At 35.3% G+C, this 24,952-nt stretch overlaps 1 long non-coding RNA gene across 2 annotated transcripts in view; it reads right to left on the reverse strand.

Moving 5' to 3' along the window:
• The window catches only part of LOC147584256 (uncharacterized), a 156,840-nt gene that overhangs the window by 51,489 nt on the left and 80,399 nt on the right, over positions 1 to 24,952 (reverse strand). For both annotated transcript variants that reach the window (XR_015245707.1, XR_015245717.1), the window contains exon 3: positions 3,664 to 3,781. This is a non-coding gene — a long non-coding RNA (uncharacterized LOC147584256). The remainder of the gene's footprint in view (positions 1 to 3,663; positions 3,782 to 24,952) is intronic.

The following is a 24,952-nucleotide window of genomic DNA, read 5'->3' on the forward strand; positions in this document are numbered from 1 at the left end:
TCCCACATGCAAAACACACTCATCCCTTCCTAGAATCCATCAAATTCTCATCACTTCACAATATCAGCTCACCGTCCAGAATCTCTTCATCAAAATCAAGTACATGTGGATGGAGCTCCTCACATGCAGTAACTATTTTATTTTTTGTTTTGGAAATTAAAGATGCTTAATTTCTAAATCTAAAAGTTGAAAATAAATCATTAACTTTAAGATAAAACCCCCCTTTATGTCATTAGCAAGTCTTGCATCTTCTATCATCTATCTATCTATCTATCTATCTATCTATCTATCTATCTATAATTATTATATATATATATATATAATGTATACATATATATTATATATGTAGTGAATGTATAAGAAGTTCTAAAGAGAAGGATTAGGATAGCTTAGTTAACAATCACCAGGTTCATTGATTAATTTTGACAAGGATCTTTATTAAATGTTCATTTGCATCCAAAAGACTGACAAAAAATTCAGGTTAGCTGGTAGATTAGAACTCAGATGTTTGATTAATATAATTTTTCTCTGTCCTATTTTGATGTATAAAGGTGGCATCTGTGACAATTTTCAATTAATATTAAGGAATTTAAAACCAAATTGCTTCCCAAAGTAGTTGAAACTCATTAATTCACAAATGACAGAAGCTCACTTGACACTAGTATAATAAATGCAACCAGGAATTTATTAGTTCATATAACTGGGAAATTTAAGAGTGGACCTGAATTCAGATGTAATGGGACCTCAAATAACAGCAGACCCTCCAGCTTCCCTCTTTCTTTGGGCCTCTGAACTACTTCTCTGAGAGTGTTAGCAAACTTTCTCTAGGCACATACCAACCCAGCAAATGACCACAAGCAAAGGGAGATCTCTGCCTTTTGATAGTCAAAATATAAAGTTCCAGAGAAGGCCTCTGACTGGCCCATCTTGGCCACTATCTGCTGGGCATATCCTTGAACAAGAAGCAGTGTACTGCCATCACAAACTCACCAGAATGGGAATAGAGGAGGGCCAGTACCCTAAAGGAAAGCAGGTGGTTACTGTGGTTACCAGAAAAGGAAGGAAAGAGTGGTAGGACAGACTGAAAAAATGGTTTCACTATAAGGTCTAATTTTATTTTTTTTTAAGTTTTTATTTATCTTGAGATGGGGTAGGGGCAGAGAGAAGAGAGAGAGAGAGAGAGAGAGAGAGAGAGAGAGAGAGAGAGAGAGTCCCAAGGATTCCGCACTGTCAGCGTGGAGCCACATGTGGGGCTTAAACTCACAAACCTTGAGATCATGACCTGAGCTGAAATAGAGTCTGATGCTTAACCAACTAAGCCACCCAGGTGCTCCTATAATGTCTAATTTTAAATCTAAGTCAATTATTATGTGAGATATCTAGCCAAACCTAAAAGGTACAAAGAAACCAACATCTGAGTTCAGGCCACTATACTGCTCTTGAAAATTAATAATCTTTACAGTCATTCTTACTAATTATATATTCGAACTTTCAGTACCTTGTTATTTAAGGTTTCAAACTTGACTAGACTATATGTATCTGTTTTTTACCTGAATAAAGTTTTACTTTATAGTAGTCTGAGTACATTGGTGTTGTAAATTAATGTTAAAATAAGTTTTAGGTCTGGGTTCCTGGCTGGCTCAGTTGGAGGAGCATGTCACTCTTGATCTCAAGGTCATAAGTTTAATGTTTGGTGTAGAGATTACTTATTTTTTTTAACTAGAAAAAATAGTTTTTAGGTATGATTCAAATTTAAAAGTTATTCAATATGACTTTTCCAATAAAAACACAGTATATGCATACATAGCATGTTCTAAAAAGTATCTTTCTCCAATAATGAGTTGATACTGCTGACATGTTATTTATTTTGAATTATATTTTCAACTTTTTTGCTTTAAAATCATACACAGATATGAAAAAAGAGGAAAAAAAATGAATAACATTTTAAGGTAAATCACTTATCACTACTGCCCAGATCATAAAATAGAATTTTGCAAGCCACTCAATAGCCCCTCTATGTAACTCATCACCATAACAAGTCCCTCTTTCCCCCAAATTTAACCATGATCCTGACATTTATAACAACTACTTCTTTATGTTACATTGTAGTTTTATCACCTAAGTATTGTTAAATTAATTAAACAAGGAGACCATCAAATCAAAATGATTCTAATGTCATCGCCTATGAAAGTAAGCAAACCAAAATGCCTAAGCCTGTAAATGCCTCACAGTTATGAAATCGAAACCTAAGGACAACCAATCACAAACAACCAGCTAGGCTTTAAGCTACAGCCATTCAATAATTTCCTTACTTTGCTTCCAGCTTTTCTCTGTCTGACGCCACCACCTATAGAAGGATTGCTCCTAACCACTTCCACTTTGGCACTGCCCAATTGGAATGGATTTTTGATCAAATAAACTCTGAAAAATCTTAATATGTCTCAATTTATCTTTCAACAGCATGCATCCCTGCATACCATAGTTTAATCTTGGCCCCCTTCTGAAAATTTGCTGTTTCTTTTAAGTCTCTTTTAATCTATAGGTTTCTCCTTCACCCCTTTCTGCCCGTAATAATTTATCTGTTAAAAAACCTGGGGCATTTGGTCTGTAGAACATCCATGCAGGAAATTTAATTAGTAGCTCTGAGATTACAATAATTTAAATTAATCAATTCACTAATAACCAAAAAAAAAAAAAAAAAAAAAAAAAGAATATCCCTGCAGTTTCCCTTAGCAGTTTAATTCTTCCAAGTCTATTCCTTCAGCTCCCTCAGGGATCCCATGAGGTTCCTAAGACTCTGTTTAAAGTAGCTAGAGTGAGTCCAAGTGCCTGTAGCTAAGAACCCTGATTATAAAATGGGAATAACACTTTTATTACAAAGTAAATTTCACATATTTTATTTTATATGTGTGTAAAGTCAAATGTAGGATGAAGATAAAAGTTTTCTGCGAGAGAATGCTTATGAAATTTTTATTACTCTAGACAAAAAAAAAAAATCCATACAATGAGGAATAGTGTTTCGGCTTAGTTTCTTAAAGTCATGTAGACATTAAGTTGGCAAATATTTCTAAAGGTGTTTATCACTTATTAGAGCTCCACAGAGAAATCTCTGTCAATCGCATTATAATAGGCAAAGATGTGTGTTCATGTGAATGAACATCTCCATGCAGAGAAACATGTAATGAGAGACTTATGGCAGAACTTAGGTTTGTAATATTTCTAACAAAACCCACATTAGCTGTACAATTTGAAAAAAAACATATGATTTAATCTTTAATAAGCGTAAACAATGTACATGATTGTACATTGTACATGATACTCTCCCACATTAGAGGGTAATCATTTATCTTTACATTCAGGTCAAAATGCTCATACAATTTAAATAAAACCCAAAACAAAAGACTCAAACATGGATATCCTTAACAAAAACCAAAATCTGTAAGTATGAAGTGACTTTAAGTGTAACCTATTAGATGTAATGTAGGAAAGACCAATCTAGATGCAGAATTATTACTTGAAGAGAGAGCCAGGAAACAGCGAGTAAGATTGTTTACAAATATTGACTGTCATCATTCTAACCCAGTACCTTTACTGACAACTTTATTCTTTAAATACAAAAGAAAAAAACTGAGAAAAAAATGGATAATAATTTAATAAACTTACCGCATATTTTCTATGTTTTCCATTTTACCGGGCAAAGGTACAGAATTGTAATTACAATTTTAGTGAAATGTATCTTTGGCATCAACCAGAGTGGTGGAAAGCTCTCCAGTAACAGTGCCTAATAAAAAGATAAGAACATAGTGCCAAGATATATAATAGGTATTTATAGGTTGTAATATCATGATGACAAAGATGTTAGCAGAGATAATGCTAAAAATCTATACATACATTATGAAGTAATATCAAGAGTGACCTCTTCCAAAATACCTAGCTTAAAACAAATCACTCTTTGTATTCCAAGAATTTCCTTATTCAGTTATATTTTACTTAATATCAAAATTCATTTACACTCCAACATAGGTCTACAGAGCACTAAAAGACCAGCCTACGGTGGGAATGGCAAGTGTGTGTCAGGCACGGTGCTATTTGTACCAGCCCTATGTTTATATCAGATATTTCTAACTGATCCTATAAAGACCTGGGCAAAGAGTCAGATTCTTTTTTTAACTTCAGTGTTCCAGGTAGCTCTTATTAATTGAACAAACACAGGTGATCCTTGAGATAAAACCTATATGCCCTCCCTGGACTGGAGTAAATAGGCAAGAAAATAAGCTTGTATTTTTTGGCAAAAGATAAGCAAACACAATGGCCAGTAATAAACAATTAGACTATGCATCATTGATAATTTCTAAGAATAATGCTTTATACTGGGAAAAGTTATTAACTTAGATTTACAAAATCATTTTTTCAAGTGGTATGAGAGTCAAGTTATTTCAATCCCTTTTTTTTCAAACCATATTATCTCATCTTCTAAACTACATAGAGTGCTTATGTGCATTCTTATAAAAGTAATAGTCCATAAAAAGTAATATACCATGAATACCCTTTACAATGCATGTTTCTGAAGAAAGCACATGTGTGAAATAGACTAACCATATTGCATCAAATTTTGATATATAAAAGTATACTTGTTTCAAATTTAAATTCAACTTAAAAAAATTACTGGGTTTCTACCCTTGGCAACAGAGCTGTAGAGATTACTGTATAGTGATTCAGAATATGTGCTCTGGAATCCTAATGCTTAGAGTCAAATGCTGGCCCTATCACTCACTAGCTACGTGGTCTTGGGGCAAGTCACTTCTCTATGTCTGAGTTTCCTCATCTATAAGATGGGGTAAAAATATTGCCTATGCCACTGTAACTTGCATAGACTAAAGAAATATGATATTGCAGCATATACTATGGCATCTACCTCTAGCAAATACTCAAGAGTTTCAGGTATCATTATTGTTGTTATTGTTGTTGTTACACAAAGTTACTATTATTATTATACAAAGACCAATATGATTCATTTATTATTTTCAACTCCTGCTTCAAGAGTCTGGGAGCACAGAGTGTGAGAATACTTGTAGAGTGGGAGATGGGAGGAAGAAATAGATTATGAATCACAGAATAATACCGCTATAATATACAGCAGAATAATATTGGAACGCTGACACAAAAAATATTATATAAGCTCAAACTTAATTGTTATAACTCAAAATAACAGGTGAAAAAATTAAGAAAGTTTTCACTGGGAAGATGAAATTTGAGAAATACCTGAGAAGAACCACATGATTTCAACAGACAGAAGGATCAACATGAGGAGAGCCAGAAAGAAAGACATGTTTGTAGAGCATTGAGCCAAGATAATAGTAGCAAGTAGGGGAAATGTAAAAATATAATTTAAAAGGCACACTGAACCACATTTTGAAGGACAAAGAATGCTGTGGTGAAAGACTGAATATTTTTAATGAAGTATAATTAATATACAATGTTATATTAGTTTCAGATATACAACATATTGATTCAACAATTCTATACATTACTGTAATATTATTACAATATTAATCAACTATATTCCTCACTCTATACTTTTAATCTCCCTAGAAATTAAACGAGAGATTCAGCATGTAATCTGGATCTAGAAGTCTGTTTTAATAATAAGTCACAATCGGGCACCTTTGTGAGGTAATGATTACCCCACCTCCAAAACTTAAGAGACCAGTCAAGTGTACTTTATTATTTATTTACTTCAAATTATAAAAAATATTACTTTCATTAATGCTTTAGAATTACGAAGAAAGTTTTGTAAAATCTAATTTATCTCAGAATTTTCACAATGATCCTCAAACCTGTTTTACCCTCTAATAACAACCAATAAATACAGGCTATGTAAAAAATTTTATAAAACTGATATTTTTAAACATATTAACAATATCTAGGTAATAACCCATATTAATAGAAACATCTTATATATATAAAAAGGCAATCTCCAAATATTCACTTATTATAAAAGTAATTATTAAGGTTGAAATTCTATCTTCAGCTAAAAAGCACTGGGTTTAGTTTTATAAAGTCTAGAAAATGAGCATAAAAACATCTCTTCAAACAAGGTTATCTATTTAAGAAAACAAGAAACACATGTTTTAAAAAAAATAAAAGAAAATACCATGTTCAATGACAAGAATATTAACTTTTTTGAGAGCTATATAATTTACATCTGATATCTCATTGAATCCACCCAGCAGTCCTGGTTTTGCAAGAAGAAGTCACCAATAATCCTTGCTCTTGCTAGCACATGAGACTAAGGCTGGGCTATGGAGCTAGAAGTTCAAATGGTAGTGCTGCCCCTTAGAGGCTTTGTGATCTGAGGCAGATGATAAAGCCTCTTTTTAAGTCTCCATTTCTAGGGGTGCCTGGGTGGCTCAAGTGATTAAGTGTCCAACTTGGTTTTGGCTCAGGTCATGATTTTATGTCTTCAAGGGTTTGAGCCCCACATGGGGCTCTGCGCTGGCAGCACGGAACCTGTTTTGAATTCTCTTTCTCCCTCTCTCTCTGCCCCTCCCCCACTCACACTGTTCTTTCTCTCTCAAAATAAATTAATAGTTTTTTTTAAAAAAGTCTCTACTTCTTCAACTGTTAAACTGGGGAAGTAACAGCATATAATACACAGAGATGTTGTGAAGGGGAACTAAGGAAGTATGTGTGAAATAGTAATGTCCTATGACAACATTTACACAGAGTGCTCTCTAAGGAATGCTAGTGCTAGAAAATTGCTATGACCAAAAAAAGTTCTATAGTCTTATAGGTTAATGCTTGAAAAACATTATGTTTAATTTCTACATAAACTGTTCTATCCTGTATAGAGATGATAGATAGATAGATAGATAGATAGATCGATAGATACATAGATAATCTCCCAAAACCCACAAGTAGGAAAAAATAAAAACACAATATTTAAGAAAACTAGAAGATGTCTTCAAACACAAAACACAATATAAAAAGAAAGTAGACAGACTAGTAATGCATTTAGCAAACTGGTGGCTGTTATAATTCAGAAATTTCCAAAAATAATAATTGGAAGACAGTTTGCCCCATAGATTCATGATGATGCTCATAGTTCAACACTCAGAGATGACAGAATTAAATAAGTTGGGGAGGGGTGAATGAAAACAGGAAGACTGGTGGAAAGTCTAATATGGAACAATTAAATATTGAGGCCCCTACCATTACCCCCATATCTCTAAGTGAATAACTAACCACCACCACTGACCATCCAGAGGAACCAGCCTTTTCTTTACCTATTGAAACAGAGAAGCAATGTATTAAGAGACACCAGGCACCATGTAGATGGCAGGGCAAGGGGGCGGGAGGATGGGGGGCAGAGAGTGAAATATGGGGAGTATGGGGGTTGCAATATAGCAAAACCATCAAAACAGAAAACTGAACGCATATTCAAGTTGAAATAAATGTCTCAAATTAATCAACTGAGAACAGTATAAGTACATAATTTTAAAATATGGTGGTAAATATTTTAAAATAGCTAAGAGTTGAAAGTGGTACCAACAGGGAGGGATGTTTTAATGATAAAAAGACATGCAGGGGTGGGGGCCTGGGTGGCTCAGTCAGTTGAACATTGGACGTCTGTTCAGGTCATGATCTTGCACCTCGTGGGTTCAAGCCCCACTTCCGGCTCTATGCTGACAGGTTGGAGCCTGGAGCCTGCTTCAGATTCTGTGTCTCCCTTTCTCCTTCTGCTCCTCGCCAACTCGTGCCCTCTATGTCTCTCAAAAATAAATAAACATTAAAAGAGAGAGAGGTGCGCAGGAGACAGCATTTGTAGTTGTAATCCTTAAAAAAATGTTTAATGTTTATTTATTTATTTTTGAGAGAGCGAGAGGGAGAGGGAGTGGGGGGGGGGGAGCAGAGAGAGAGGTAGACACAGAATCTGAAGCAGGGTCCAGGCTCTGAGCCATCAGCACAGAGTCTGACGCAGGACTCAAACCCACAGACCATAAGATCATGACCTGAGCTGAAGTCGGAGGCTCAAGTGACTGAGTCACCCAGATGCCCCTATAGTGGTAATCCTTTTAACATTACTAGACTTTATTAAGTATTCTGCATCTATTTTTTTTTAATTTAGTAAGTATTGGAAGATAAGGGGCAGATCACAGGAGTCCTTAACCTCTCTAGCCTAAGATATTAAAAATTTGGTAATGTGCACTTTCATTTTCTTTTTTTTCAACTGAGGTATAATTAACATATGACATTCTAGTATTTTCAGAGGTACAACATAATGATTTGACATCTATACATATTGAGAAATGATCACCACAATAAGTCTAGTTAACATCCGTCAAGATACATATTTACAAAAAAAAATTTTTGCATGTGATAAGGACTTTTAAGATCTACTCTCTTAGCAACTTTCAAATATACAATATAGTATAGTATTATCAACTATAGCCATCATGCTATACATTATATCCTCATGACTTATTTATTTTATAACTAGAATTTATACTTGTTGATCTCTTTTATGCATTTCACCCACCTCCAACCCTCTCGACTCTGTCAGCCACCAGTCTGTTCTCTGTACCTATGAGCTTGGTTTTTGTTTTTGTTGTTTTGTTTAAATCCCACATATAGCACCCCCATGGTCTTCAGTGGCCTATAAGCACTTTAAGTGACTTCACATTTAAAATAAGAACACTACATGGGGTGCCTGGGTGGCTCGGTCAGTTGAGCATCCAACTCTTGATTTTTGCTCAGGTCATGATTCCAGGGATTGAACCCCCATCAGGCTTGGTGCTGAACACGGAGCCTGCTTGGGATTCCCCCCCCCACCCCACTCACTCTCTCCCTATGCCTCTCTTCCCCACTTGATCTCTCTCTCTCTCTCTCAAAAATTAAAAAAAAAATTAAAATTAAAAAAATCAGAAAATTATAAACTATTTTAAATATCACAGAATTCCTTTCTGATGGCTGACATTTGAACATCCATATGCTCCACATGTCCCAGTAATGGGCATGTAGTCTTATATCCATGACCAGGCAACAGACATCCAGGCTGCTTCCATCTCACTTCCATGAACATTTCTACAAAGAAAATCCCATGGATGCACCCTCAATTCCCCTGAGATATATACTCAGAAGTAGAATGGTAAATTTGCACTTACACATCCTTTGAAGAAGTCACGCTACATCGCTCTCCACTAACACCAGGAGTGCAATAGGGTTCTTATGCCTTCTTGTCTCAGTTGCTAGTGCCCATTTTTCTAAAGTTTGCTAGTCTGGTGATTTAAAGTCACAGTTCAATGTTCCTTCAATTAGCATTTCTTGTATTGCTCATTATTTTGACCAGCTTGTCACAGGCCTCTTAATTTTCTAAGTTTTCTTTTTAAATTTTGTGTTAATCTGTTTTTACCTTTTTCCTAGGGTGTATTTTTCTAGTTGATTTGCAAGAGTAATTCATATCTTTTAGATATTAAACCCTTGTTATTCTTGCATTTTTCAAATGTCTATTTCCAGTCAGCTAAGTTGCCCAAGGAGTCCCTCACTGAACAAAATATTTAATTTCAGATAATGTTATCATTCCTGGTTTTTAAGTTTAAGAAATCCTTCTGAGTTCTTCACATACACTATGGAATTGTATGCAGCAGTTAGAAGCTACATTAGATGTATAAGGAAACATGAACAATCTCAAAAGGAGGACTCAGTTTTAAAAGAAATAGAATAAAAAATCTAAGATAATACTACTTACATTAAGAATATATGCATAAAGGGGCACCTGGGTGGCTCAGTAGGTTGAGCGTCCCACTTCAGCTCAGGTCATGATCTGACTGTTAGTGAGTTCAGGCCCCACAGCGTGCTCTTTGCTGACAGCTCAGAGCCTGGAGCCTGCTTTGGATTCTGTGTCTCCCTCTCTCTCTCCCCCTCCCAGGCTCATACTCTCTCTCCCTCTCTCAAAGAAAAAACTTAAGAAAGAAAGAAAGAAAGAAAGAAAGAAAGAAAGAAAGAAAGAAAGAAAGAAAGAAAAAAGAAAGGAAGGAAGGAAGGAAGGAAGGAAGGAAGGAAGGAAGGAAGGAAGGAAGGAAGGAAAGAAGAAAGAAAGAAAGAAAGAAAGAAAGAAAGAAAGAAAGAAAGAAAGAAAGAAAGAAAGAAAGAAAGAAAAGAAAGGAACAGACACCTAAGGTACATGTGTGGAAAACTGAATTTTGTGCTAATATAAATACTGAATTTTGGTGGTTTAAAAATTAGATTAATGCTTAAATTCATATTCAAAATTTATTTGAAAAAGCTACTTTCATTAAAGATTTGAGACACTGACAAACTTTCTTTTTCAACTTTAAATATTCAAAAATTCCCTGTAAAAGTGAAGCTGTCAGAAAAATTATTCGATTAGAGACTGTCAACACAGAATGGAATTTTTCTTCTACTTTGTATTTCATAAGTCTTCTTAGGAAGCTGAATTTTATAGGTGACCTACATTCTGCAGTCGCCCCAGTCTAACTTGTCACAATACAGGATATAAGGGCTATTCTCATTATCTGAGCACTTTATATTCAACATTTATAAGATGAAAGAAATAGACTGCCTAGTATATCTAGCTCAAAAGAAGTGTCAACTCAAAGGAAACCTTTTATAAAAATCACAGTATTATATCACTTTGTGTTTCATTTTAACAGGAACTAGTTATTAGGGCAAAGTTGGAATGCCAGGAAGGAATTTTGAACATACTCTCATCCATATCACATCATGTCTCACCTGCAAGCGCTTCCCATTTAGCCTTTATTCATAAATATTTGCCTCTGTCTATATTCCACACTTATCGACAGTAACCAGAATGATATTTGCAAAATGCAAAACAGATGTCCTTCCTCAGCTTAAAAGTTTTCAGTGATTTCCCATTAACCTCAGTTAAGATAAATCTAAAATTATCCACATTTCTGTAAGATCATGTGATCTTGCCCCATCTCTTTCTTTTTTTTTTTTTAATTTTTTTTAACGTTTATTTATTTTTTAGACAGAGGGAGACAGAGCATGAACGGGGGAGGGTCAGAGAGAGAGGGAGACACAGAATCTGAAACAGGCTCCAGGCTCTGAGTGGTCAGCACAGAATTTATATAGTAAGAATTTATATAGTAAATGAAAGGGTAGGAGAAAAACTAGATTTAGTTAAATTTAAGCAAAAGTAAAACATAATAAAGATAAAAGAAGAAATAAATAAGATATAAAAAGATAGAGAAAATCAAGAACATCAAAGTTGTTTCTCTAATAAAGTTGATAAAGTCCTAGCAAGACCAACTAAGTATATTATCAACGTCAAAAGTGAAACAAAACATCATTACAGATACTACAGATTTTAGAAGAATAATAAGATGTTATGAAAAATTTTATGGCAATGAATTTGACAAAAATGAAATGGAAACATCTGGAGAATGGGTAAATAAATTTTGATAAGTTGACATAACTGATATATTACATGATATGTAGCAATATAAAGGAATGTACTATTTATACATACAACATTATTTTGAATGACAGAAGACAGTCACAAAAGAAAATGCATTGTATATTTCAATTTATATGAAGTCTATGAATAGACAAAAGTAATTAATGGAAATAAATAAAAGAATTTTGGTTGTCATTGGGGGGGTAGTATTTTTCATTTACTTTTTTAAATTTTTATTAAGGGTATCACATAGACTCGAAAGAGAAGTGGTGAAACTTTCCAGGACAGTCTTTCTCAACTGAGTGCTGTGAAAGAATTAAGCCTTACCAAAAATGATCTGAGTGACTATTTTCCTAATTATCCTAATAATGAGATGCAGTTAGTACCATCCTCGATGTACAAGAGGTAAGTTAATTCATTAGAAATAGTAAATGCCGTCAGCATTAGGGTATAATTCTCTCCTAGAGCCCCAGTTGAGAAGAACTATGTAGGGCTGTACTGTCCTATACTGTAGCCACTAGTACATATGTTCATATGAATTAAATTTAAATTATTTAAAAACAAATTAAATTTAAAATTCAGCTCCTCAGTCATACTAGTTGTATCTCAAATGTTCAAATCTTACCTGTGGGTAGTGGCTACTACATTAGCAATACTGATACAGAAAACTACCACCATCACATGAAGTTCTATTGGACAGTGCTAGTCTGTGGTTGGGTGGTGATTATTTAAGTTCTTACAATTTGCAAAGCTTAATGAACTATACACTTAATATCTGTGCATCTAACTATATGTCAAATTTACCTTCAATTAAAAAAATTTAAAACTAGTAAAAATAGTTTTGTTATTTAAGAATAAGGTTTAAAGTTCAATGATAGAAATGTGTTCTGTCTAATGAAACATGGAAAAAAATCAATTTTCTTATTTTCTTTTCTCAGTTTTCATAATATAACAAATCTAATGAACTATAGCATTTCAAATGATTACCAATATTGAGTAATCACTTTCCATGAAAAGGGCAATTTGGAAATGAATATCTGAGCTTGACTTCATTGTGAAATATAATTAATATCCCCAGGAGTGGTCAGATTTGTAAGACATTCATTTCACCCAATTTTTCTGTAAAGGATTAAAGGACCAGGATATATTGCAGCAATACGTGGACTAAATACTTAATATTCAAGATAAGATTTGACACAGCACAACTGGTGAAAAGCATCCAAATTACTGAACTTACCTTCTGTTAAGTTAAATATATCAACATTTTTTTTTAAGTCAAGCAATCAGACTTTACCACAAGACACTATTAATTGGACTCTAAAATGAGCTTTCTGAATGAGTATTTCATTTATTTTTATTTTTTTAATGTTTATTTTTGAGAGAGCATGAGCACAGGAGGGACAGAGAGAGAGGGGGACAGAGGATCCAAAGTGGGCTCCATGCTGACCACAGCAAGCCCTACTTGGGGCTCAAAACTACAAACCCTGAGATCATGACCTGAGCTGAAGTCAGCCATTCAACCGACAGAGCCACCTAAGTGCCGCTAAATAAATATTTCAATGAATTAAAATTAAAGAGAATATACGGAATCCACATGTCATTGGTTTAGACCAAAATATCTTAGAAGAAAAAAACAAAGTCATCAGTAATTGTTAGCAGTCAGTAAGTATCCAACTTAAAGTAAAATGTCAGTTTACTCCGAATATTCAAACAAAAAAATGAAAAGGAAACGGTTCTGTCTCTTGGATTATCCCGCAGTAAATTTCCTATCAAGACCACATTTAGCTTTAAAAAATCCCAGTCATACAAAATGTAATAGCTGAATTACTGTCTTTGTTCGAAGCACATATTTAGACATATGGTTTAATGCCCATGAAACAAAATAACCTGCCCTAAGTCTCAGGAAGTCCTAGAATTGTTAACATTGTAAAAATTAGCTCTAATTTACATAGTTCAGACACAGTAGGCTCAAGCTGGCTCATACTGTCTCACAAGAGGCTACTACACACATGTCTTCCCATCTCCACTTCCAACGACATCATATTGGTAACTTCAATTAGGCCATGGTGAGACCTGTCTGGATGGCTCTTATTAAAATGCTGAAACAAATTATATAATGTGACACCAAATGTTAATAATATGTTTTAAAAAGTAAGAAATAGAATTACTGTAGCAACTGAAGCCCACAAGCTCTACCCAGGTCATCCATCTATAACTCATTTAAAAAATAAAATGTTAATAAAATGATGATACTTTGAAGCAGGCCCTATATTGAAAACGTGTTTTGTGGTTTATCTTTCTCTTCCCATGGCTGCTGCTCTTACCCACTATACTATTTTATTTTTTTATTTTTTATTATTACTTTTTCCATTTTTATTGTGTAATATAATTTATCGTCAAGTTACCTAACATACAGTGTATACAGTGTGCTCTTAGTTTCGGGGGTAGATTCATGTGATTCCTCGCTTACATACAACATCCAGTGCTCATCCCAACTCATGCCCTCCTCAATGTCTATCACCCATTTTCCCCTCTCCTCTGCCCCCCCCCCAAGAATCCTTACTTTGTTCTCTGTATCTCTTACGGTTTTCTTCCCTCTCTATTTGAAACCATTATTTTCCCTTCCCTTCCTCCACAGTCTTCCATTAAGTTTCTCAAGTTCCACATATGAGTGAAAACATATGATACCTGCCTTTCTCTGGCTGACTTATTTCACTTAGCATAATACCCTCCAGTTCCAAACACGTTGTTGCAAATGTCAGGATTTCAGTCTTTCTCATTGCTGAGTAGTATTCCATATATATATATATATACATATATATATATATCTCACATCTTCTTTACCCATTCATCAGTTGATGGACACTCGGACTCTTTCCATAATGTGGGTATTGTTGAAAGCACTGCTATAATGGAATCTCCAAACTTCTAGGTTATATGGCAAGAAAACTTTGGAACCATCTCTCTCTTTATCTCATGCCCCTTATCTTATCTATCAAGAAATTCAGTAGATGCTACTTTCAAAATATATCTAGAATTCAACTACTTCCCACACTGTCACTGTTACTACTCTGAATCAAGCCATTAACAGTTCTCCCTTTCTCCTTCCAGTTCTTAATTACTGCCATTCTAACCCCCATTGTCTACACTCAGAACAGCAGCTCCAGGGACATGCCATTCACATCACTCCTTTGCTCAACACTCTGCCATCATTCCCCATCTCACTCACAGTAAAGCCAAAGTCTCTTCAGTGGCCCATTGATCTAGGGAACCCGAACATGATTTTAGCACCTTCCTCTCTCACTCTCTCTACTACAGTGACATTGGCTTCTTGGATATGCCAGAACTCCCACCTCAGTGCCATTGCATGAACTGTCTAAATGGTTAGAATGCTTTGCCCCTAATATCTTTACAGCTACTTCTTTCACTTCCTTCAAGCCTTTGTTCAGATGTCACCTTCTTAATAAGCCTGGTCCTGATCATACTATTTCAACTTGCAATGCCCTATATATCCACCACAAACTTCTGCCATCTCAGCATTTCCACTCCCTTTTACCTTGCTCTACTTTCACTTTCTTCACAAAGTAGTTAGCAACTTCCAATATATTTTATTATGTACGTATTTTATACAAATAAAGGTAAATAAAGTTTAAACACTTTATGAAGGGAAGAGCTTTTGTCTATTTTTGTTCACTTATGTATCCCAAGCCTCTATAATAATGCTTGACACATTATAGGTGCTCAATAAATGTTTATTAATGGATAAATTAATGGGCATCCCAAACTCTAGAAAATGTCGAATGGCTTCAAAATTTCTCCCTTGATTCTAGCATATCTGACAATATGATCACTGGCTCTGAAAGCTACCCAATGGGTTGTGAGTCTGAAAACATTCGAAATTGTTTAATCATATCTGTGATTCCATTCTATAGACTAAAGTCTGTAAGAAATATAATGCCAGAATTGGTATGGAAATTTTCCTTCTCACTGAATCATTTTCAAGAGCAGTTTAAATCATTTCCTGAAACCTTAAAGGCTATAAATATACAATCTACTTCTTAACTGGTGAAGAGACTCTAGGTTTGTGGAAAGGTTTTAAACAGATTTTAGGGACACAGGGCTAAAGCTTGAGGGCTGAAGCTAGCCTCTGGTTTACAGGACCAAGGAAACAAGTAATTCAATCACCTGGTAAGATTTTATGCTTGACTGCTACATTATTTTACATCTGCATGTAAACTTCTTTCCATTTTTTCTACTAGACACTAATGGTCAAAGTGTGAATAAAAATTCAAAATTTAGAAGCCTACAATTTTTATACCAAAGAACCAGTAGAATTACTGAACTTTGTACTGTTCAATGGTGTAGGTGGGGATGAGAAAAACTATATCACTATATTTGAATATTACAATTCCAAAATTTTATGAAATGGTTAAAAATTACAGTAAAACCTTAGACTGCAAATAACTTCTTCTGTGAGTCTCCTGCAAGATGAACAAAGATTTCTAATAAATTTTAATTTGATAAATGAGTGATGTCCTGCAATATGAGTAGTATGTGATACCAAACATCACATGATCACAACTGAGCCAATGGTTCTTGAAATTTGCTTTGATGTACAAGTGCTTTGGATGAAAAGCATGTTTCTGGAACGAATTATGCTTGCAAACCAAGGTTTTACTGTATATGGAAATGATCATGTGTAGTTTGAAGCAAATTTCTAAAATGGCCTCCAGACATAATTTCTCCATAACCATGAAGAGATATAAAGCAACATATAGCCTACTTCTGTTTTTAAAAAGGTGCTGCAATGCTATGTGTACTCAACATATATACTTAAAAAGTTTACAATTCATTGCTATCAATGATAACCACTACTGACAGCTTTACCACAAGTTAAAGGAATAGAAAAGAATGTTTACACTATCATGGGTGCCTGAATGGGAAGAAATAAAAGAAAAACAAATAAGGGGATACTAACTTCTCCAACTTCTGGAGGGTAAGAAGGTTGTTTGTTGCCATCATCTAGAAAGGAAAGTGATGATGCCTGAACCACATTTTTATTTGTCAATTTTTGGTAGAAATATCTAAAGTAAGTGGTGCAAAAAAGAGCTTTGGCTCCTGCTGTCATGGCTGATAACCATAGCTATCCGCATTGAACAGTGACACAAGAGACAAAATCATTGTAGCGATTGGAGTTCATAAGCTCTACTCGGTCCATCCATATGTAACTCAATAGGCACTGCTCTTACGGTCAAGATAAGCAGCCTTGGAGCACAGATCACCATAATGGGACCACAGACATTAAAATTAATCTTAACTGGTTTGAAAATTCAAGCTGGAAGCAAGTCAACTAAAGAGGAAGAATCACTAAGCAATGATGTGTACAAATAGCATGGTTCTATTGTTAATTAAGTCCTTAGACATTTATTAACTTTTCTTGTTGCTCCACATCCTAGCCTAGGAAAAACTTAGACTTCTCTTGCCTCTAGAACTCTTACTTCACTGTGCACAAAATATTTAGGTACAACATATAGAAATTTTCCAGTTTCGCTATATCTTTCAATTAAGAAACAGATACAGTAAAGTCTTGGTTTGCCAGCATAATTCATTCTGGAAACATGCTTGTCATCCAAAGCACCTGTATATCAAAGCCAATTTTTCCCCATAAGAAATAATGGAAACTCAGATGATTCATACAACCCAAAAATACTCATATAAAAATGACTGCAATACTGTAATATAATACAAAATAACAAGGAAAATACAAAATATAAAGAAAATAAACAAATTAACCTGCACTTACCTTGAAAACCTTCATGGCTGGTGTGAGGGAGATAAGAGAGGAGGGTTACTGTGTAGGACGACTTTCACTATCACTAACAGATGTTGACTACAGTACAGTATTAATAAACTCTTGTCATATACTGTACTTAACTGGCCATAAAGCAGCAGAGAAAAGGGTTTGTATCTGCCAGCAGCCTGACCTAGAATGAAGCAAAGCATTCCTAAGCTTACTCTCTTATGGAAAACCAAAAGACTGTCCTTAGGTGCTTTGAAGTGACAAACAATAACCTAGTGCCAAGTGTGTGTGTCTTCCAACGTTCTGAAAAATTACTGATTTCTGCCAAACACTGTAGCCCGAGACCAAGCATCTGAGCATAGGAGACAACCACCCACAATCCCACAGCGAGAGAGAACCATTGGCTCAGTTGTGATCATGTGATATTCGGCATCATGTACTACTCACATTGCAAGACATCACTTGTTTATCAAGTTAAAATTTATTAGAAACGTTTGCTTGTCTTGCAGAAAAGTTGCAGAACAAGTTACTCACAATCCAAGGTTTTACTGTATTTAGTGACCACCTACACTTTGCTAGACACATGGTGGAAATACAATAAATAAGACAGATGATGCCTGAAATACATTACAGAGCATAAACATGTGACCATCAATCTATGACCAGATGAGTCAATGTATCATTCACTATTTTCTAGGCAAAAAAAGAACATGAGTATATTTAAAGCCAGCTATTACTATGAAAGTAGAGCTCTGGAAAGTAAACTCCCTAAGGTTTTGTCTTAAAAGATAGCAAAAAATGAGGAAAAGGCAGGCAAAAATATCCATTGCATATTATACTCAGTGAGTGCCTCAGCAAGATATTTATTTCCCCAATAAATTTCAATTAAATCTCATTTTCTGTACTTTGTATTCTCCCACCAACACACCAAACATTCTAACTTAGGAATTCATTATTCAAATATAATTGTACATGTGTGTAAATACACAGATGTTTACTAAAATATTATTTGTGATTTTAAAATAACAGAATTAACCTCATTACTTAAAGTGTGGGACTTAGTAAATAAGTGTTTGTATAATGGAATATTATATAGCTATTAAAAAGAATATGTCTAATTCACATATGTATGCATAGAAGACTGCCTTGAGGGGCGCCTGGGTGGCGCAGTCGGTTAGGCGTCCGACTTCAGCCAGGTCACGATCTTGCGGTCCGTGAGTTCGAGCCCCGCGTCAGGCTCTGGGCTGATGGCTCAGAGCCTGGAGCCTGCTTCGGATTCTGTGTCTCCCTCCCTCTCTGCCCCTAACTTGCATTCTGTCTCTGTCTCTCTCAAAAATAAATAAAAAAAATTAAAAAAAAAAAAAAAAAAAAAAAAAAAAAGACTGCCTTGAACTTTTCTGAAATGAAAAAACATAAGAAGCAAATGATATCCATAGTAACATTGCATTTATTTCTTAAGTATATGCTTAAAAGCATTTATATATAAATAAACAAAGTCTAGAAGGATAGTATCCAAGCTGTTAAGAGTGATAGACAATAGCTTCAAATTTCTACACTTGGTGTAGTATTTGAAACATTTAAATGAACATATATGCTTTTCTAATGAAAGAAAATTTTTCACTGGGTAGGTCTCTCTAATCTTTACCAACCACCTAATTATTAAGAAATGAGTTATAGTCCTAGTAAATGGTATTTAGAAAAACACCAATTATAGAAAAAATCCAAACAGAGAAGATAAAATTATCTTCCTTGATCCAAGCCTGAACTCACAGACCTGTGTCCTACATGTCACACAGATACATATTTGCAAAGCACACAGACATATAACACACACACACACACACACACACACACACACACACACCAGCATGGCATTGCCAGTCTAAATACACAGGTTGGCCTACCATCTGAATAAATAAGCTTCCATAAACAGGGAAACTGGTTCCAAACACTTACAGGAACTAATCAGGAAGGGCCTTCAGCAGAAAATTTTTGTTATCTCCCAAGTCCACTATGAAACTGACAGAATCGTGATGGTACTGTCAAATCCAGGCATTCACCGTTACTTTAGTCAAGAATTCTATATACTTTACTTCTTGTAACTCCCTTGTCAATGACTATGAGGGCCATGGAGGGGGTGGGGGGTGGGAGGCATCGCTCAATTCTGTGGAAATCATTAAAATGGCCCTCAAAAAGAAACTGGTTGGAATCAACAGTTCAAAAACTAAATCTGTATATGACCTCACCAACCAGGAATCAGTCTCTAATCTCCTTTTATTTATTTTTTTAATAAATGTTTATTCATTGTTAAAAGAGAGATAGCATGACAGGAGAGAGGCAGAGAGAGAGGGGCAGAGGATCTGAAGAGGGCTCTGCGTTGACAGCAGAGATCATGGTGCAGGGCTCAAACTCACAAGCTGTGAGATCACGACCTGAGCTGAAGTCAGACACTCAACCAACTGAGTCACCCAGGGCATCCTTTTATTTTTATTTTTTAATTTTTTAAATTTCATTTTGGAGAAAGACTATGAGCAGGGGAGAGGGCAGAGGGAGGGGGAGAGAGAGAGAGAGAGAGGAGGAGGAGAATCTCAAGCAATCTCCATACTCAGCACCGAGCTCAGTGTGGACCCCTGGACCCACAATCCTGGAATCATGACTTGAGCCAAAATCAAGAGTCAATAGCTCAACCAACTGAGCCACCAGTCACCCCTCTCATTTCCTTTTATTGAGTTAAATACCTATTCCATGATGATAATACTACAGAGACAAGAGAGAAAGAATGAGTAGGCTAGGTCACAGGGTTATAACTTGGACTCTATCTTTGTCCAGTCTGAAGAGTATATGTATGTGGGTCACCTTTTTAGATGACAGGTGATTAAGAGTTTTATTTTTGCTTTCAGCAAAACTATAAGGAAAAAAAGTCAATCTATATTATCTGGTGAGAGGGAAATAGGTCAAATACTAAGACCAGGACTTAATACCTAAGCAACCATAAGTAACCTTATGCCAATAAAGAAGGTCTATGCTTCTCAATATAGATCTCAAATAGGTACCTTATGGACTCAGCTTTCAATTCTGCATGAAAAACATTATCAAAATTGTTTTCATAAATCCATAACATTCTCATTTATTTGGCTCTTATTTATTTAACAAATATTTACTGAGCAATTATTTTGTGCCAAAAATATTCTAGATAGACAAGAGGCCTCTCTCTCACTTCAGTGGGAGTGTTAATCAAGCAATATGTAAATAAACAGTTGTGAATGGGATCTTGTCACCTCCTTTCACATACATGGATTTTGTTCTTCTTAAGATTGCAGTACAACGCAATGCAGTTCTTAGATCTGTTTTTTTTTTTTTTTCTATCCATACTCACTTCATGGTTTACTTCTTCAGTCTTGTGACTCCAAAATTTATACTTCAAGCCTAGAGTTATGTTTGTATTCCAGATCAATATACCTAACTACGTACTTAACGTTTTCACTTGTTATCTAGTAGACATCCCTGATTTGACAAATACAAGTATCTGATCTTCACTTGTAAATGTGAAACTCCATCCATCCATTGGAAAAACTTTGGTATCCTTGATGCTACCCCCTCTCTCTGTGGCACTAACCTCCCCACCGAAACTCCTATATCCAATTTGTTAGAAAATCCTATTTTTTTTTCTACCTTTAAGACAAATCCAGAATTAAACTACTTCTTACCACCTCCACTCATACCTCCTAATTTCAAGGTACCCTCTTTCACTACCGTTGCTCCCCTCTGTCTTACAGAAGATACAGACCAGTTAAAACTTAAGTCAGAGGGGCGCCTGGGTGGCGCAGTCGGTTAAGCGTCCGACTTCAGCCAGGTCACGATCTCACGGTCCGTGAGTTCGAGCCCCGCGTCAGGCTCTGGGCTGATGGCTCGGGGCCTGGAGCCTGTTTCCGATTCTGTGTCTCCCTCTCTCTCTGCCCCTCCCCCGTTCATGCTCTGTCTCTCTCTGTCCCAAAAATAAATAAAAAAACGTTGAAAAAAAAAATTAAAACTTAAGTCAGATAATGTCACTCCTTTGCTCAAAAACCTCCTCCTCTCCCCACATTAGGCTCCTCACTGTTCCTCACATATGGCAGCTCTGCTTTCACCTTGGACTGTTTGTGCTCTATTTCCTCTGCCTGGAAAGCTCCTTTACCAAACAACAGCATGATTAATTCTCATCTCTCAAATATTTGCTAAATGACAGCTCTTAATGAGGTCTATCCTAAATAAACCTTTTAAAATTGCCATACACGCCCTATTCCTTCACTCTACCTTTTTTATCCTTTTTTCTATAGCATTTATCACTTTCATCTTGCTATATGCAATTATGTTGATTGCCTGTCTTGCAGTACCAGAAAGTAAGCTGTATGCAGGCAGGTATTTTTATGCTTTTTTTTTAACTCGAGTATCTATCAGTGCTTTACACATAATAAACACTCAAAATTTATTTGTTGAATTATGCATTCAGTAATACATTATCTTCTCATCTCCTATTAAACCAATTTCTTTACTGCATTATCTTATCTACAAACTAAAATAACAAGGAATTTTGAATTTTTATGCTAAACATAATGGGAAATCATTGAAGTATTTTAAATATGGGCATGCCATGAGCTGATCTAAGTTTTTAATAGATTACACTTGCTTCTTTATAGAAATAAGATTATAAGAAGCCTGGAATTGGGGGCACGTGGGTGGCTCAGTCAGTTGGGTGTCTGATTTCAGCTCAGGTCATGGTATTATGGTCTGTGGGTTGGAGCCCCGCATAGGGCTCTGTGCTGACAGCTCAGAGCCTGGAGCCTGCTTCAGATTCTGTGTCTCCCTCTCTCTCTGCCCCTCCTCTACTCACACTCTGTCTCTCTTTGCCTCACAAAAATGAATAAACATTAAAAAAATTTTAAGAAACCTGGAATTGAAGCAGGAAGATGCAGTTCGAAAGTCATTACTAAATAAGCAGCAGAATTACATGCATAAAACCAAAACATCATTTAGAAATTATATTGACAAAAGCTTTGGCATAACAAATGTGAGTAGTTGCTTTATTGGTATTTAATATTATCCCATGTCTTTAACCATGCTTAATAATAATGATGAGCCTACAACATTAATACTTGCATTTGGTCATTGCTCACTGTAAATGAGCATGTGACCTCAGCTACATTCATCTGTATGTTTCTCACCAGAAAGCAAATGAATTCCAGATAGATACAGCTAAAAATGGGGCACATGTAATTCTTACTAGTTACTGATTACAAAATGTTTTCTGATACTTATATTAGTGGTATATTCCATGCTTATATGCCATATTCTGTTTAAGCAGGAAAAAAATCCCGATTTAATGAAATGATCATAAAATTTCCAAGCTTTCCAAGCTTTAAAGAGGCTGAAAATGTGGGAAATAGACAAAGTACATTACATTTTATTTCATAATAACAATTCATGAATCTACTGCCTCAAAAGGAATGTGTAAATATACATTTACCTTAAGGCTGCTTTACAAGACAATCCTAATATTTATTTTATTTAAAAATAAAATCCCAGGGGCGCTTGGGTGGCTCAGTCGGTTAAGCGTCCAACTGGCTCAGGTCATGAGTTCACAGTTCATGAGTTTGAGCCCCGCATTGGGCTCTGTACTGACAGCTCAGAGCCTGGAGCCTGCTTCAGATTCCATGTCCCCTCTCTCCATCCCTCCCCTGCTCGTACTCACTCTCTCTCTTCCTCTCTGTCTCAAAAATAAATAAGCATTAAAGAAATTTTAAAAATAAAATTCCAATATGGGGAAACTATTTAAAAACTTAAATTATCCCACCTTTTACAAAAGCTTGTCTTAAAAAAAGTCTTTAATGTTGCTATTGCAAATGTCAGAGAAATCACTGCCTATACTATCTTCTAGGATTTTTATGGTTTCAGGTCTCACATTTAAGCCTTTAACCCATTTGGGGTTGTGTGTGTGTGTGTGTGTGTGTGTGTGTGTGTATGTGTGTGTGTGTGGTGCAAGAGAGTGGTCCAGTTTCATTCTTTTGCATGTAGCTGTCCAGTTTCCCAAAACCATTTGTTGAAGAGAATATCTTCTTCCCATTGCATATTCTTACCTCTTTTGTCAAAGGTTAATTGACCATATAATCATGGGTTTCTATCTTATTCTATTGATCTATGTGTCTATTTTTGTGCCATACTGCTTTGATTACTAAAGCTTTGTAGTATAACTTGAAATCTGGAATTTTGACACCTCCAGATTTGTTTTTCTTTTTCAAGATTGTTTTAGCTATTTGGGGTCTTTTGTGGTTCCACACAAATTTTAGGATTATTTGTTCTAATTCTGTGGAAAATGCTGGTGCTATTTTGATAGGGATTGCATTAAGTCCATAAATTGTTTGGGGTAGTTTGGACATTGTAACAATATTTGTTCTTTTACTAATCCATGAGCATGCAATATCTTTTCATTTCTGTCATCTTCAATTTCTTTTGTCAATGTTTTATAGTTTACAGAGTACAGATCTGTTACCTCCTTGGTTAAGTTTATTCCTAGATATTTTAAGAGATTTTTCTTTTAAGTTTATTTATTTATTTTAAGTTTGGGGAGGGGAAGAAAGAGGAAGAAACAGAATCTCAGCAGTCTCCATGTTATCAGTGCAGAGCCTGACAAGGGCTTGACTCCTCAGACTGTGAGATTGTGACCTGAGTCAAGATCAAGAGTCAGATGCTCAACAGACTGAGCCACCCAGGTGTCCCTATTCCTAGATAACTTATTCTTTCTGGTGCAATTGTAAACAGGATTGCTTTCTTAATTTCACTTTCTGTTGCTTCATTATTAGTGTAGAGATGCAACAGGTTTCTGTATATTGATTTTGTATACTGTAAACTTACTGAATTCACTTCTCAGTTTTAGTAGTTTTTGGGTAGAGTCTTTAGGGTTTTCTTGTAGAGTATCATGTTATCTGAAAATAGTGAAAGTTTTGTTTCTTCCTTACCAATTTATGTGCCTTTTAATTCCTTTACCTTGTGTGATTGCTCTGACTAGGAGTTTAAGCACTATGTTGAATAAAAGTGGTAAGAGTGGACATTCTTGTCTTGTTCCTGATGTTAGGCAGAAGCTCTGAATATTTCACCATTGAGTATGATGTTATCTGTGGGTTTTTCATATATGGCCTTTATTATGTTGAGGTATATTTCTTCTAAACCTACTTTGTTGAGGGTTTTTATCATAAATGGATGTCTTACTTTGTCGAATGCTTTTTCTGCATCTACTGAAATGATCATATGATTTATGTCCTTTCTCTTATTGATGTTATGTATTATGTTGATTGATTTGTGAATACTGAACCATGCCTACATCTCTGTTAATAAATCCCACATCTTTGTGGTGAATGATTTTTTAATGTATTGTTGGATTCAGTTTGCTAACATTTTGTTGCAGATTTTGGCATCTATGTTTACCAGAGACATTGGCCTGTGTTCTCTCTTTTCATATTGTCTTTATCTGGTTTTGGTATCAGGGTAATATAGGCCTCATAAAATGAATTTGGAAGTTTTCCTTCCTCTTCTATTTTTTTGGAATAATTAGAGAAGAATAGATCTTAAATCTTCTTTGAATGTTTGGTAGACAGGCACCTGGGTGGCTAAGTTGGTTAAGTGTCTGACTCTTGGTTTCAGCTGGGGTCATGATCTTATGGTTCGTGGATTCAAGCCCT

The sequence above is a fragment of the Puma concolor genome, chromosome A1 (genome assembly GCF_028749965.1).
Source record: "Puma concolor isolate L17-30 chromosome A1, mPumCon1.1.hap2, whole genome shotgun sequence".
Taxonomy (NCBI): Eukaryota; Metazoa; Chordata; class Mammalia; order Carnivora; family Felidae; genus Puma; species Puma concolor.